This window comes from Protopterus annectens, chromosome 3.part1 (assembly GCF_019279795.1).
Source record: "Protopterus annectens isolate FY-2018-M chromosome 3.part1, PAN1.0, whole genome shotgun sequence".
Lineage (NCBI taxonomy): Eukaryota > Metazoa > Chordata > Ceratodontiformes > Protopteridae > Protopterus > Protopterus annectens.
Window position 1 is genome coordinate 743,338,597 of NC_056732.1, and position 17,539 is coordinate 743,356,135.

A 17,539-nucleotide genomic window follows, 5' to 3' on the forward strand; every position below is an offset into this window, starting at 1 on the left:
TGACATCTTGTCAAAGCCTGACATAATTGGTGGACAGATGCCCAAAATACATAGCCATACTTAAAAATTTGCTGTTATACACTGAGAATGTTGCTGGTGTCACAGGGTTTGTTGTAACATATCTTTTCTGAGTGATATAAAGTCAGAAAAACAAACAGATGTTTGCATTTACATATTGCAATCACCAGAGTATGCTACTGATTTGCCAAAGGGAACACCTGCTTGGGGAACAGACCAAACATAACAGCTAACCTGTGGCCATTATATGGATAGCCCTACAGTTGAGAGCTATGCCGAGACAGAACTTTGTCAGACTGAAACCTATGCAGAAGTAGCCTGTGCAGACATACCTTGTTAAACTAGCAGTATTTCAAACATATAACAGGAATACTCACAGTCTTCCCCTAAGTCTTGAGCCTTCTCCACCATTTAGTTGTCTTGTCTTCACAAGTCTTGTTGTAAGAGGTAGTAGCTCAGACAACTCCAGGATGTCTTCCTCACAAGTAAGCAAAAGGGCCAACACCCACATGGAGTACTCATTGATAGGAGTGTGTTGCCATGACATTGGCTATTGGAAGAAATACACAGCTGCTCTGCAGGCAGTTAGCAAGTGGGGAACACCAATAGGTGCACAGGCCATCACCTAGTCATGAGCATCACCTACAAAAACCATGCTGCCACCTATTCAAACCATCTCTATCCCTGTAGTGCACAGAGAGAGAGAGAGAGAGAGAGAGAGAAACAAAACATAAACTGGAAAAGAGAAGAAAATAAAAAAAAGGTAAGTGGAACATGTAAGCATGCAATTGAATGTAGTACTTGGTCTGTATTAATGGGAAATATGATTTAGAAGAGTATATGTCCCAGCAAGCCTTGCTGTACTAATGTCCTGCTGAACAGCTGCTATGGCCATAGCATCTGGCCCTCTCTGCAGTGGGAGAGATCACAGCCATACCTCTCAACTGTACAGATCTTCACAGAATGTCCAAATTTTCCTACCATAGTTTTTTGTCTGTTCGTCCTGAAATCTGTACTTTTCTGGCAAATAGCTGAGGATTGAAGTAATCAAGTAATGACAGACACTGAGTTTAAGACTCAACATTCTTAAGAATATTCCCGGTAATGCAAAATGTATCATTCTACAAACTTCCTAAGTTTGTAAGAGGAGTATTTAAAATCTGTCTCTATTAAACCCCCATCATTGTAAGCTTTGTCCAGATGTGATGCTCTAACAGGTTGTGAGGTAGGATCACAGTTCAGGAGCCTGACTCACCCTGGAAAAGGACAGCTCACATAAGACAACCACTGGGGTGTCTGTCAAACAGTTGTGACAGTGCTATTGCTAGGCCAGTTAATGGGATGTTGTCCAAATCCATATGTTACCTGTGAATAGAAGTATGACACATGTGTCGTGTAAAGCTAAGAGACCTATATAGGGCATGTGCATAGTAAAGTACTGTTGCAGACATGTGTGTTGAACTGCATGTGATGTATTGAATTAATAACATTTACCTATACAGTACTATCCTTCTGCTCATTTAAAATAAAATAGGTTTTAAAATATTTATGAAGTCATTTTAATATATAACAGTTATTTATTTGATTTAAATCAAATGTATATTAATCTATTTTAAATAATTTTATTATTGAGCATTTACTTAATGGAGAAATACAATGAAAGTATATGTATTTAGTGAATGTAAATAATAGAATGTTTACTGTCTTTTTAATTTTTTAAACTCAGATCTTGAATGGGATTGGGTGTTTTAGTATCAATTAGATTATATAAAGGTTAATTGATGAAATTACTGGTTATCTGATGAAGTCGGGAAATTGAGAAGAAAATGCATGTTATGTAAAGGCGTTCATGTGTTTGCTTTTTGCTGCACTGATACAGAGTATTTTTATGCGAAAATCTACAATTTTGGAATAAATCTACTTTGAATATTATCCTTGCTCATTTCTTCATGCAGTTTTGGCACTTACAACAATTGTTTCTTGGTTTATTTTGAGTGCCTTTTCCTTTTTTCGCATTTACCTATACAGTGTTCTGCTGGACAATAAGCATATTTGTGACTGATATCTGTAGTCACATACACATATACTTGTGTTATGCCAGCCAAACCATTGGCAAGTCTGTGAGCATTGACAATGTAACATAATAGCCTATTTATGACTGTTGGACATCTTCCAGGTCATCACAGTGATGGTGAAGCCTACTGTGCAATCAACTTACTAATGTATGGTGCAGCTATATTAATACTGTGTCACTACTGATGTCCATTTTGCCACCCTTTTATGTGTGCCATTGTCCAGACGTACTGCTATAACAGGTTGAGAAGTATGATTAAGCAGCAAGACTGTAAACACAGTGGGCCATACTAATATAGAACAGAAATGTACACCAGGTATCCCCTGAGCACATGTATGTATTCATATGCTCAGCTGGAAGACACAAAACTAATCACATAGGTTTCAAGCAGTCATGTACATAGGTTATGTATGTTGCACATGTGTGTAATATCAGTGTCAGTGCATACAACAGACATAAATGTGTACAGCTACTGGTTGTTGCATTGCCCTGACACTGATATGGGTACAAGAGAAGACATGATTATCAGGTAGTAATCAGAGAAGTGTCCAACTGTGTTATGACCCGCTGTTCATGCCTACCACTACCAGCTATATCAACACTTATATACAGTGTATATCACAAGTGAGTGTACACATCCCTGTTGGAATGGCAGGTTTGTGTGCTGTCTCTGCTATATGACAATCAGACCACAGAGAATCATTTCATAATGTTTCTCATCTTGTATGTGACCCCTAACCTGTACAATTCCATTGAAAAAAATCAAAGGTGTTTCTAGGAAGGTGAGCAACTACTGCCAATTGAAGATGTATCATGATGTTAGAGTCCAAACCAAGATGAATGAATGCTATAACCATCTCAAGAGGTGCATACACAACATATCAGTTTAAGGGGGTGCACACTCTTTCAACTGGCTTATTGTACTGATTAGTATTTCCATATCTTTTCACATACCAGATTGTTATGTTTTCAGTTGAATTGTACAAGCTATAGGTCACATTAAAGGTAGAAATTGTTTTGAAATGAGTTATTGTAGTGTCATGTTTCAATTGCACAAATACCAGACATTGTAACAAGGGTGTGTAGCCTTCATATCCACTGTAGCTATATGGACTCAGCAGTACCTAACTTGTATAACCAGCCTCCACCAAGGTAGATTAATTCCCTTTGGTGGAAAGCAGCAATACACAAACCACATAATATGTTGTTATATTGGCTGTACAGGGACACAAAGGTGCAGACAACAACTTAGAAACAAGTTCACCTCTATCTGAGCAAGCATGTAAGCTCATAGATGACTTCATGTAAGCCTGACTATGACTACAAATCAGACATATCCACACTACCAAGGACAATTGCAACAGTGTCTCCATATACGTTGTCAGTCTCAGAGGAAACAACACAATTTACCCTGTACTGGGGGTAAAGTACACATCATACACACATGCCATGGATATAGGCAACCTGCATCAGACAGGTTAGGTGGGAACATTGCCACCCTGTCCACCCCAGTTGTATAGGGGGATATGCACAAGAACCACACTCCTCCCCTCAGCTATGGTGAGCATGTACATACTGCCTACTGATGGCAGCAACAGCAAATCTCCATGGGGCATAATAACATCACTGTCTGCCTCTTGCATGAACCCAGGCATGGCCTCACAGCTCCATCACACACCACTGTGAAACACAGACCTGCCACCATCCACATACCATCCACATGGAAGATGGCCACTGTCAACCCTCTACACAGAAATGAAGAATGGAGAATAGAGGATTATAAAATCAAGTGTACAACACTGGGGGGAATAAGATAGCTCAGGGTCAGAAATGTAATGCAAGCTGCTATAGCCACTATAGAGTGGAGGGTTATGGTCTAGTTTGGATTATTTGCAAGTAATATCCACAGTTGATGTTCCATTTGACAACCGTATGAAGTCCTGTGACCTTTTTCCTATTTATGTCTTCCAGGTAACATGCAGAGGGCTTGCCTACCAGCATTCTCTGTTGGTGAAGCTGACATCATCACCCAATATGTGATCAAACATTATTCTCTGTTATTTGGATGGGGAGCAGAAGATGTGTGGGAGAGGACCACACTGTGGAACACTCTGGTCAACAGAGTAAATAATGCCGGCCTGCACAGCAGAACTTATGAGCAGGCGCAGCATTGGGTCACTGACCACATCCGCCATGCCCGTCAATTGGTTGCTGCTGAAGTGAGGGACTGGCTAGTCACAGGTGGGGGCCCAACCATCCAGCCCCCACTGACACCCACCAAGGAGCTCCTTGCCAACTTAGGGGCACCCACCCAACACACAAGCCATGAAGTTGAGGAGTTGAGGAAAGCATTGTGGAGGTGGGATGCATACACACACACACACACACACACACACACACACACACACACACACACACACACACACACACACACACTGGACAAGAGCATGCAGGTAAGGGTCCAGTGGGGATTAGCACACTAATGTATCAGGTATACCTCTATCTGTATTGTATTAGTACATTAATGTATCAGACATACATGTAGCTGTATTGTATCCGCATCCATGTGTCAGGTCCGATTGCAGCTGTGGATGGGGTTTTCTAATGCACAGAGGTGCACATCTATGATGAAGATAGAACATTGTGTATTATTGGGGTTAGTACTGTAAATGTGCAGACATGCTGCAACCATTCTGTACTAAGGTCACATGTGAGTCTGCTGACAATACTTCCCTCTCACAACTGCCTAGAACCCTCTGGTCTGCATATGGGACAGCAGCCTGAAGCTGGTGAGTATGACATTGTTCTGTTATTGTCTGGCAATAACCCAGGCATGTGAAGGACATGCAATTTACCATGCAGACAACTATCAGTAAAAGCTACATTGCTTTATGTGCATGTTCACTTGTGGTGGGGTTACCTGCATTGCATCACAGTAGTCACCACTGTTGCAACTGCCTCATGTACACAGATAACCCTCCCCTCTAAACTCCAAATACTCAAACCTGTGAGAGTTACCTGTATATCAAACAATGTGGACATATGCACTGTCCAGCAAAGACTGGACTAGCAGGTCAAGAGGATAAGATCAACACCTACACCACACCATGTGGAACATATAGCTCACCATGACACCCACTTTGACAGCCATGACATACAGTGAAAAGCCACACATCCACCTTCACAGAAGCACTCAATGGACATTTACCCAAACAGCACAGACCAGCAAGACAGACACCCACTCAGACACCACAACATGGTAAATGCAAAGGGACATATATTTAACCTACACAGTCTGCCCCTCAACCTAAGCTCCTAAGGCTAACCACCTTGCACAATACATTGATCATAGGTAACTCAATACTGAGGAACTCATATACCACTCACTAACTTGAATGTGGAGCAGGTAACAGCCAAATATCTATCACATGCCAGCATCCAACACATGCCACAGCCAGTCATGGCACTCCACAACTACGGTTATCACTCTGTATTCATGTGGGTGTGAATGACCTGGGACACACCTCCCTGAACTATGTGACAAGAGACATGGTTGAACTCTCTAATTATGTGGTCCAGGCAGCTGTGACAGTAGCCCTGAGCAGTGTACCGCCATCACCCAGAATGATCCTGTGGTACTATCAATAGATTGACTGCAACATTGGCTTATGTATTTTTTGTCATTCTCGGGGAATCCAGTACCTCTCTGCTTGGGATGACATGATTGATAGAACCCAATCTCTTACCACAGATGTCCTACATCTGTCAGCGCTGGGTTTCCAGGTACTGGCTAAGTGCCTTGCCACCCCTATGATGCCTTATTAGGCAGTGTTCCTAATGTAATTACCACCATAACAGCTAGACATGTATGCAATCTAAGGGTCATGCTGCTCAACAGTAGACATCAAACTTTCAGGATGCAGTCACTCAAAGCACTTGGAGTGTAGGATATTAACATGTCTGCTGTAATGGAGAGGTGGTTCACAGCAGCAGACAGCAGCCCTGCAGTATCAGGCTATAATGCATTCCACACTTGTCAGCCCCCAAACATGGACCACACCACATCTCCACAGGTGATGTTGTCTCCATATTCATTATGGATAGGAATAGCTTCAGACTACTATCCAAGCATAATACATTGGAGATTCTTCTAGTACAACTGTCTTGGGGTAATAGTGCAATCCAGACCATAGCCTGCTATGGGTCCACATCTATGTTCCTAGACTGTCAATGCACATTCCTCAACATCCTGCCATCGATGATGGTCCAATGCAACACTGACATAGTACGAGACTTCAACTACCCCTACATCACCTGGGGAAAGTAGCCAAATGCCAGTACAGTGGCCCAACACTTTCTGGGATTCATCATTTCCAAAGGCCTGGACTGGCTCATACTGGCCCCCAGTAGAGGAAGCAACAACCTTGACCTGTGTTGACCACTTAAATGTGGGACTGTTGCTTATCCACAGTTGTCAATCCCTGCATGGTGAGAGCCACACAGGCTGTAATCAACATTGAACTCAATATGTCAGACACCCCCCCACAAGGGTAACCACCTTGCAAAACCTGTCCAAAGCTGTATTTGCAGCCATGAAAACAGGGGTGGATGACTTCACTGCACCCATGGCAATGGGAAATAGCTGCATGACTGTGGAATCATACACATATGCACACTAAGAACAGGTACATGAATGCATGCTACTAACCAGAGTCAACAGAACCCAGACACTGTCCTCCAAACACTGGGAGACAATATGATGGTCCCCTGCCAGCACTAAAGTGTACAACAGAAGGAGGACACTGTTGGAGAGAAAGGTGTTGTCCCATGACTGTTGAGCTCCCTTATTCGCCGCAAACATAATGTGGCATCCCTCATGGAATCCCCAACAGACATCTGTGAAGGCAGATATGCAGCAGACAAAGACAGCAATCACAACAGCCTTTGATAGGTACATCAGCAACATCCACAGTATTAAACACAAGTGCTGTGAGTTACTGCACAATTCTAATACCTATCCTAAGACAACAGATATTGGCCACAGTGTTGGCAACACATTCAGTGCCAGCTTTAACCCTCTCTTCCCGTACAAGTGGAGTGCTGAGTGAATGTGTTCTCACATGCTGTATTCTATTTCTGTTCTAGGCATCTGTTTGTCACCAGGATGTGGCCCTGCAACAAGACCAAGGGGTATGGCAGTGTGGTAATACATCCACCCATGTCTTAGGCAGGAAACAGCTGTGTCTGCATGGATTTCCCAGATCTGTAATACAGTGATTGCATATGCCTCACAGATTATAGGGCTGAGGGTTGTACATAGGTATATGTTGATTTATGTAGAGTTGAGAATGGTACATGTTCTGGTTTGGACACACCTCCAATTGCTAATAACCACAGCCACGGGGGATCTCCATCAACCCAACACTCTGAGATTATTATTCACACACAGGCACACACACACACACACACACACACACACACACACACACACACACACACACACACACACACACACACACACACACACACACTAATGGGCCTGAAGGCTCTGCAAGGCTAGCCCAAGGGAATACCTTGGTATCAGGCCACATGACAATAGTCCCCATTGTGGTTCATGAGTATAGTCACTGGAGTGGTCCGCAGGGGTGGGTATTATTATTCCATCCACTCATCCAGATTTCTATTGTGGGTGGCCAGTGATGTGCACTGCTTCACATGTATGTGATTTATATTCCACAACATGAACAGTGACTGGGTTGTGCACATGTCCCACATGCATGTCCTTTGAAATGTGGAAGTATGCTTGAGGTCTCTGGGGCATCGTGTGTGGAGAGATTGGTATCTTCAGATGTAGCATTCCTGACCTAGTTTGGTGAGACATGGCTGAGTAACTGAGGTAGTGATTGCACTTACATAGACAGTATGATGCAGGTATTCATTTGAGTTATTAGAGTCTGTCCATACAGTGCATGTGCATAAGGCATGATATTCCCTTTGTGGGGTATGTTTGCAGACTCTACAGTTGTTACAGGTGTCCAGTGGGGAACATGGCAAAAGGGCTACTGTACATATTGATTGGGTTACTGAGGGGATGGTACAGGGTGACCAAGTCATTTTACTTTCTATATAACACACACTTAATAAAGAGATGTTACAAATCAACGTACTTTCTGATGTCAGTGGCACCATCATGGTCAACAGGCAGCTGATTGTCAACCTGTGTTTCCCATTCTGTTATAACAATGTCACTATTCAGTGGACTACCACCAATGTATTACTTCATGTGAGACATGGTGTTCCCAAAGGTAATGGAGGCAAATCTCTTGGCATTAAGGTAATGTCCAGGGTTCTGACAACAGTCATATGTGTCAAGTGACCTTTGTGCATGATGTCAACATCACATGGATTGGGAATACTACCACTCACCTTAATATCATATGCAAACATTTTCAGACAGGGTGTCTTTGTGTTCTCCTACAACTCAGAAGGGTAGATCTCAAACATGAGAAGATATGGGTCCATAACTGGTGTGACACCAGTCATGTCTGGTCATCAGTTTGACATGGAGTCCACTGCAATCACACTATGGGTACTTTCTGTGAGGCAGTTTGCAGGAAATCTACTGATATAGTGGTTGATGCCTAGCCAATTGTGTTTGTGTATGATTACTGGGTAGAGCATGGTCTCTGAATATTAAAAGGGTTGCCTATATTGTTAACTATTCCATACTGTCACATAGTCATTGCACATGGCACTACACATTTAGGGCTGTGGATTGCCAACACCAACCTCTATGGTGTTTGACGACTCTTGGCCTTGTAATGTGGACATTGGAACATATACTAGGTCATCAATATAATAATTTAGCAAAACCTGCCCCCAAAATGGACTCTGCTATCACACCAACACCCACATGGGATACTGATGACAGACAGAGAGACACACACACACACACACACACACACACACACACACACACTTGCCAGTACTGAGTTTCAAACCCCTACTTATCTATGTATTGCTACTTCAGTGTTATGCATTTATCACATCTGCCATGGAGCTTATAGGGTGGATGTTGTCCTAAAGTACTTCTAAGGTGAGAAACTTCAACAGCCCTTGTAAATACTGGCATTGGGTGATGTAGTAGTTGAGAGATTTCATAAAATACTTTACCCCACCCACACATTTAGATTTGCCAGGAGTGAGGTTCAAAACTCTATGTTTTCAGACCTTTATGTTATGCATTTACTACATGCACCACTGACCTTACATGGTTTAGGGTTGCCAACAGGTACTTCTAAGGTGAATTATATCTGCAGGACTTCTAAAGTAGGACACTGAGAAGTGTACTGTGTGTAAATGGGGCCTTAAGGTATGAACACATACATGCACATGCACAAACTTGCCAGGAATGAGATTCAAACCCCTCTCTATGTAGATATTACTACTACATTGTTACACATTTATCACATGCACCATGGAGCTTATAGGTAGAACTGCTTCCAAACATAACTCTAAGGTGAGTGACATCAGCAGCCATTGTAAAGTATTACACTTTGAAATGTACTGGCTGTGTATGTACACAAAATACTTCAACCTACAGATATACACACATTCACACAAACAGACATACTTTTACAATTGCTGGCACTGAAATTAGAACTCCCATCTAACTAGTGTTTTGCACTACAGAATCACAAACACAGACACACTTTTCCAGGTGCCGGTACTGAGATTAGAACTCCTACATAAGTAGTGTTTTGCAGTACAGTATCACACAGTTATTACCACTACCACAGAGCTTATATGGTGGAGAGCTGTCCAAAGGTATCTTTGCAGGTGAGTGACATCACCAGCTGTGTTAACGGAGGAGTAAGGGAAGCATAGTGATTGTGAATGGCCTCAAAACCATGTATTTACAAACACACACATTTTTACATTTGCCAGGAGTGGGATTAGAACTCCTACCTAACTAGTTTGCTATACTACAATATTACACAATCGCAAGTGCCACAGAGCTTATATGTTGGATAGCTATCCAAATGTATCTTTGAAGGTGAGTGAAATCAGCAGCAGTGCTAAAGGAGGAGTAAGGGAAGTGTAGTGAGTTTGAACGGCCTCAAAATCATGTCGCTACAAAGACACACACACACACTCTCACACAAATATACACATTTTCACAGTTGCCAGGACCAGGATTAGAACGCCTACCTAATTAATTTACTACACTACAGTATTACACAGTTACTGCAAGCGCCATGGAACTAACATGTTGAACAGTTGTCCAAAGGTATCTTTGAAGGTGAATGATATCAGCAGCAGCGCTAAAGGAGGGGGAAGGGAGTGTGGTGAGTGTGAATTGTCTCAAAATCATGTATCTACAAAAACACATACACTCTCTCACACAAACACACACATTTTCACAGTTGCCAGGATTGGGATTAGAACTTCTACCAAGCTAGTTTGCTACACCAGAGTAGTGCACAGTTATCACAAGTGCCATGGAGCTTATAGGGCTGCAAGCTGCCTAAAGGATTATTTCAGGTGACTGACATCAGTAGGAGTGCTAAAGTAGGACAATGGGAGGCATAATGAGTGTGAATGGCCTCAAACTCATTCATCTAGAAACACACACACACACACACACACACACACACACACACACACACACACACACACACACACACACACACACACACACACACACACACACACACACACACACACACACACACACACACACACACACACACACACAGACACACAACTTTACATTTGACAGGACTGAGATTACAAATGCTACATGAATACTTATTTGTACTATAGTGTTACACAATTATCACAATCACTGCTGAGACTGTAGGGCTGAGGGCTAACAAAAGGAATTTCTACAGTGAATGACATCAGCACATCATGTGCTATAGGCCAATGGGATGTGTACTGGGTGGGAAAGTCCTCAAAATGGGATTCTCTATGTCATTGTCTGTCCCTCTCTTCCCCATGTCTCTCTGTGTGCGTGTTTGAGATATATTCTGTTGGCCTTAGATATGTGTAAGTATTACTATCCAATGTATGTGTGTGTGAAGTATGAATGGTGTACAGTTTGGTGTGTGTGCAAAGACATCTGTGAATAATAGATATCAATAGTCCACTGTGCTGTCAGACATGGGCTTCATTTCTCTAAGTGTAGGAGCATGCCTAGTATGACCTTCTATATTGAGTGTGTGCATCCATTCCAGGGAGAGTTGGACTCCAGTTCAGGGTTTTGTGTGCTACAGCTACACCTAGCAACCTTTTTCTTCTGGATATCTGTAGATAGGTTGCCAATATGGAGACACAATGGGTGCAACATACGGGGGATACTGTAACTATTGCTGTCTGTGCTGCTTGTGTAACATGGTTGGTTGTAGCATAGATTGTCTGACATAGGTATGGCTTTACACTGTGATGTATCATGTCATGAACTACTGACAGATATCATTATTTGGTTACAGTCATTTACCAGGATAATACAAGATGAATAAAGCTGAGACCAATATTCTGAGGTATATAGACTACACATTCTGGCACACTCCTGCCATTGTGGAGGAGTAGCTACAGACAATAGACTGCTGATTCTGTGTGAATGGTCCAGCACCTTGATAGTATGCTGGCTGGGGATCCCCTTCTTGTGCTTTTCTCCACTTAATGGAATGGCCATATCCTGTTGCGGCCATACCTCTCAGTTGCACAGATACACCCAGTTTATCCAGAGGGAGGACTCATATATCTGGTCAGTTTACCTTCATATTGTGGTTTACAAGCAGTTTTGTGGCTATTCAGTCATGAGTTTGCAGTCAGTGAGGTAGTATGGGCAGACATCAGAGTTTCAGACTTCACACACTCCATGACATCCATGGTTCTGCACCCCCCTTGTTATTCTCTCTTCTTCCTAACATTATGAAAGCAATATCTCTGAGGTATCCCTATAGTTGGGCCTTTATCCCAGTAGTAGTAGTAGCCTGGTCCACAGTTCTTGCAGTAGGTCATGGAGAGGCATGCTACTGGCATTTGTCAGCATGGCCTTGCATTTGTTTTCTGTTTACTGTGTTAGGTTGTTAGTTAGGACCCCCTGGCTTTCCATACATTGGCACTATGGGTGAGGCATGGACCTTTACCAGAGGACTGTAGGCCATTTGAGAGTGCTGCAGGCCATCTGTAGCAGGCCAGTGCATTCTGTCACACATACGTTCCCAGGTAGCAAGCAAGTGGATTACCGTTGAGTGACAGTGGTAAGTGGTTGAGGTGTTCCTGTCAATCCTTCCTGTTCATATTGATCCACGAGTCCGGATGTGGTCAGGTTGCTGCTTACAGCTAGGGACACGTGCATTGGACACCTATTCAGCATGCAGCATAATGTATGTATTCCCATACAGAGATGGGTTCATGCTGTACTCATTCCCTGCAGCAAGGATATGACCTGTGATAAACCTGTGGCTGATGGTAGGGTGAGCTGAGTGCATGTGTGATATGGAAGATACTGGCACCTGAATCACATATATACCTGGGCCATTCCCCTTATGCTGCCTTGTGTGTGGATATGGGCAGCCTGTTATTACTTTATAACTGTGCCTTTTGTGGTCTGCCAGTGATTGGCCAGACTACCGGTATTCCATACTAGAGGGACAACTAATGTGGTGCTAAGCCTTATGTATAATTCCAACGTTGTGTGCAGTTGACATTTATTTTATATGCACCCTGTGTAGGTCACTTCCACCTGTGTACTGTTTCTATGTATGGGCCCCTATTTATGGCGTGTGCAGCTTTCCAATGGTGACAGATATTGACATCTGGATTGTGAGTATGTGCAATGGCTGACATGGGTGTAGCTGAGAAGCAATATGGTTGGCACTGCAGTTGTTGGAACATGGCACTGTCGACCACTGTACTGTACCTAGGCCACTGAGACACAACCCTCCAGGCCCACATGCTGACCACTTCCAGGCAATATTAAACACATGACATACTTACCACACTGATCCCTGCATATTGCACATATGCAACAATATAGATTGGGATAGCTTTAGCAATCTGTGCTCCAGTGATATTATTCCTCAAACCTACATGTTATTGCATTTCTACATGGGCATTGCACACAACCTGGCAGTTGATGGAGGGGAAGCCCTTGCGGTTTATGTAGCTCCTACCCCACTCGCCATGTGGTGCTTTTATGTGTATGTGCGTGCAGTCTATAGCACCAACTACCTCAATGTTTGGCTGCTGGGGAAATACATGTGCTCACTGACATGTGCTGACATGGCATCCAAGAACTGGTGGAGTATACTGGATGCTGATGCCTGCGATACTCCCATGATATCCCCAGTTGGTCTTTAGAAAGTACCTGTGTCTAGTATTCTTAAACCTACACATACCTTGGTATCCACTGGGATGGGTTCCCCTCTGTTAGTTCTGTGTGTGAGGCATGGCCTGCACAGCTCAATGATTTGCTGTACAATGTCCTTGTCCACCCTATAGCACTCCACTATATCCTGCTCATGTAGGCACTGGGTCAGTTGTCAGCATTCGCCTCCTCACCACCCTCAGTCTCTAGCACATATTGATGGATTAAAGCAGCAGCAGCCTCTAACATTTTTAGTTAGTTTTGCCAGTTAAAAATCCAGTTTACTGTCAAAAGGTTGAAATTCATTTGGTCTAACGTTCATTTGGTCGACACATTTGGTCGACTAATTAATATTAATTAGTTCATTTGGTCGACAGACAGTGCTGTTGACTGTCTATCAACCTTATGTTGACAACAGGCAAGGATTTATCCTTGTCAGCACTGTCGTGCAATCACAGAGTTGTAATATATAAGTAGCAGGGGGTGTTGGGGGAGCACCCCCCCTGCAAAAAAAATAGTGTTAGTTTGAGGTGTTTGTCAACCATTTAAATGTAGACATTTTGGCGTCGATATTTTGACCTGTCTATGTAAAGATTTTGACCAAATGCACATCGACCAAATGAATTTCAACCTTTTGATAGTAAACCTAAAAATCCCCCGTCTGTGTACACTGGTGGTGTAGAGTTTGTGGGAAAAAATAGTCTGAATGGTGTTTGCATAGCTTATACTAATGTGCTGGGTTGCTGCATGTGTAATTGGCTGATTCTGATGCATTCCATCTGCCAGCTATGCTAGTTCTCCTTGATTGATTTCCTACTGCTGTTTCCCCTTCCCAGTTCCTCTCTATTTAAGCCCCAAGGCATGCCGCACATACCTAGTGCTGAAATGTAAACAGTGCTGCCATTTCCTCTTTTTTTTTCTGTTTATGTTTAAAACCCGATGCATGGCACACACACCCATTTAGGCAATGTAAACACGGCTAGGCAGCCTCAGACACACCCTCTTCCTTAGCTGTGCTTAGCTAAGGGCAAACACAGGCCACAGAGCTCCAATGAGCTTACAGAAAGCATGACACACCCCCTTCTGAAGTCATTCAGCTCTTAGACTTGTACTGTTGTATTGCTGTACCTACACAGTTAGGTACAAGCTGACACTTGGAAGAAATATCTAGAAAAAGAAGTGAATTCCACTAAAGAATGCTCAGCAGAACAAAAAACAATGTAAATATTGGAAGAGCGTTGCACCACAGGTATTAGTATTTCATGTGAGTATTCAAAACTTGCTAAACAACCAAAATGGCATAAAGACAGCTTCAAAACAACAGCTTCAATAACAGGCTTTTACCATGTTGAATCCACAATATATGAAATATAGAGCTTTGCTGTTGTAAAAGTCAAGTGGTGCTGTAATTGCACAGCTTTAAAATATGTGGATGTCATAAAAACTGAAAAAACAAACATAGAAGTGAAGAACCCTTCTGATGTAAATAATGGACAAGCTCTTTCAGCTTTTTCAAGCCTTCTTCAGATCCAAGTAGGTAAGCTGGGTTCAGTGTTTAAAAGTTGCTGGTAAGAGAATTAGAATTTCGCTATAAGACAGTTGAAGTATCCACTGTGTACAAACATACTCCTGCCCAAACAAAGGTCATAGGGTATTGTAATAATGCCTGTAGTGTAATGATTAGAGCAATGATCACTAAAGTTGTGAGCACTGCAAGGACATACAAGTTGTTAATTGACATCACTCTCACCCCCCCCCCACACCATATCTGTAACAATAATCTAAATACACTAATCAATGGGTGTATTCTACACCAAACCTACTGTTGGGACATATGTCCTATTGTTCAACAAGTATTGAAATGTGTTTGTATTAATGTTCCATGTTGAAATACTATCATTGGTGGCCTGTTGCTATCAATGTAACTTGCATGCCGCTGTAATGGCCACTGTGGTTCCATATATGCATGTGTTCTATGCAACTGTTCCAAATATGTTGTTTTGGGTTAATGGGACTATCTATGCATGCTTTTATAACTAATCCTGGATTGTGTTGACTATTAATAACCCACATATGTTCTAAAACTGTAACACCATAGCATGTTTGGGAAGGCCAGTCCCAGTGGACCCACCTCTACCACTTCATCTGGCCATGGCACTGGGAAGCAGCACATCTGGGACCCACCCCCGCTGGTCCTGCACCACCTTTGGTGTAGGAACTGCCTCTGAGGATGGGGCTCATCCCACGTGGGAGTGGGTGCAGACAGGGTCCTGTCACCGGAAGCCGGGTATGTGGTTTTGGTGCGTAGCAAACTCCAAAAGGAGTTTGGAGATCTGCTATGCCAGCGTGAGGGCCACGTGATGCAATTAGAGGTCCAATCCAAGATGTTTACCTCCATGTGTCATATTTAGCCCCTGTATGCTGTCTTGTCTTTCCTCCTACCCAAACTACTTCTCCAAATATACCTACTATCCTTCCCCAGCATACCACTCTCACCTTAAATAAAAAAAAAAAAAAAAAAAAAAAGCAATATGTTCCCAAAAAAAAAAAATGTTGCCCCATACATAGCTGTCCATTTCACAGACGTGTCCACTGGACACAAGTAATCTGGTCTAATTGGCTTCACAGCATATTATTGTTGTCCTCACCCCTCTCTCAGAGGTGTGAGTGTCCAAATATACCTCCAAATTCAATAGATATGCACAGCTGTTGTTGTAAAAGAAATGGACAGCTATGGACCTTCCGTACACCCATCCTTCACATCCCTAGCTACTTTCCGTATTGTCTTTCCCTCTGCGTGCCCCCCCTTTTTTTTTCTTTTAAAGAAATTAGTGCAGGGGTAAGTGGGAGTAAGCACTTTTAAGCAGTAGTAAGCTGGATTAAGCCTGCTTGCACAGTGCTAAGACATGCCTACTCAGATTAAGCACTTTTCAGGCTGTCTGTAAACATATTTAACCGGAAGTTAGCATTGCTTACTGCCATGCAAACCCGCACACACCCACTTACAGCTGATTAAAAGTGCCTTAATCACTCTGTATGCAACAGCCCTTGTTTTTCCCAGCAACAAAATAATCAGTGCTTGCAAGTCTTGAACCCAGGGCCCTGCACACCATAGCCACAGCATGTTACCACTAAGCCATAGACATGTGTGATGTTTTCTCAAACATATCATGCAGCACAGTCATTCAACAGTAGGGAAAATGTATTTATATATGTATATATATACATGTAGTGCATTCAGACATTGGATCCACACTCTGATCCTTTCACTGCAAAACATCTGACTAAAGGCACTGTAAATGGGGATGAAGTGGCCCATAATAGGGACCTCTTGTAATTGTTGCTATTATCCCTTCCACCACAGCTGAACTGTTCTGCCTTGCAACAAAATAACAAGCACATGCAAGTCTTGAACCCAGGACCCTGTACAATGTAGTCACAACAAGCTACAACTAAGCCATCTCAGCTAGAAGAAGCTAGGATAATTTCTGTAACATATCATGCAGAATAGTCAGTCTACCATAGGGAATGTAACATGTGGAAGCACTAAACATTCTAATGATACAAACACATGACACACACACACACACACACACACACACACACATATATATATATATATATATATATATATATATACATGTATGTGTGTGTGTGTGTGTGTGTGTGTGTGTGTATATATATATATATATATATATATATATATATATATATATATATATATATACACTTATAGATATATATATAAAGAGAGTATATATAGAGGGTGCACAGAATATCAAACAGCCATTATTCCTACAGTTGCCACCTTATCAAATGGCTAGTGTCTGATTCTTTCCTACAAATGAGAATGATTGCATGAAACATATACGCACACACAATGCAAAGGACATGACACCATACACAGTTTGCATACATATAAATGTTTATTTGTGTACTATTTCAGTTGTTTATGCCATTTCTTTTAGCATTTAGGTCTTTGAAATACATAATAACTGATTAATGCAACTCTCAAAGAAAACATATGATACAGTGATCTGCAAAACATAACATATTTTGCTGTGTAG